Genomic DNA, 1,202 nt, shown 5'->3' with positions numbered 1-1,202 from the left:
ACATGTCCATATACAGGGACAAGTCCTGCAAAGATATAAAATAAGAAAAGATGAAAGTACTCAGCTTCCCAGGGAATGAAACGTGGGGGGTAAGAGGGAGAGAAGATCAAGAAATTTTGAAGCATATTGACCTGAAATCAGACCTATTGGAACAGACAGTGGGAGAAGCAAACCATTAGAAGGTTACAGCAAAACAAAAACAAGAAGCAATGAAGTTGTAACATTTTAACAGTTCTAAATGAACCACAAAGCAAATAATGCACCATTTTCACCTATGATCTACTGACAATGTCATGCTAATAATTTGTTATGCCCCACAAATCTCAACCCTTGAAAGGCAAAAGTAGGGTTGCAGGCCATGCAAGAGAAGTGCAACTGAATTATGAAACATTATGGAGGAAAAGGAAATCAATGTGGACTGTACTGCAGGGAGAAAAAATAACTGTATAGAGTTAAAGCTATTTTATAAATAACTGATGAAAGACACACATACAACTACTTCAAAGCACAATAAAGAGAAGTCACAATGCTTGAACGGTTGTCTGCTTGCTGTCAGATAAATAAATGAGATTGCAAAGAACCAGTGTATGGACCAGACCGCATTAAAGATGGTCTCAATTTAGTGGCGTTAACAAGACATGCCGTGTGTATTTGTGAGTATATATGACCACACAATAAACAGTAATGGAAACTCCACTTGATACGACCTTAGAACACAGTAAATCATGGGATCAGGCCGCTGACATCTCTACAGACACAGAATATAGATACAGGACAAACAAAACAAGCACAAACATCAACATAAATATCACATGCAAGAACACCAACATATATACATATGAGACATACACTGTTCAAAAACGCGGGGTCGGGTCGATAAGATTTTTTGAAAGACATCTCAAATATTATAATTATTACTACTACTTTCAAAAATGTTTTAATAAATATGAACCTCTGTTCCCTTCCATAACCATGTTTTTAGCAACCATATCAATTTTCGCTCCACTTGTTTGTTGCTGCTATGTATGGGTTTTATCATAGTAGTTCCTTGCTTTACAGTGATTAGAAATCCATTCTGAATACATAACCCATAAGCATCTTTCACACTTGTTAGCGAGTTTTTGTGGCAAGCAGAAAAAATTCAGCCTAAACACAAAAAGTTGGATCACTGTAAAGGAATGTACAGTTTCATTTTTTTTTTT

Source organism: Sinocyclocheilus grahami, unplaced genomic scaffold, assembly GCF_001515645.1.
Source record: "Sinocyclocheilus grahami isolate Dianchi unplaced genomic scaffold, SAMN03320097.WGS_v1.1 scaffold4173.1, whole genome shotgun sequence".
Lineage (NCBI taxonomy): Eukaryota > Metazoa > Chordata > Actinopteri > Cypriniformes > Cyprinidae > Sinocyclocheilus > Sinocyclocheilus grahami.
This window is presented reverse-complemented; position numbering follows the sequence as displayed.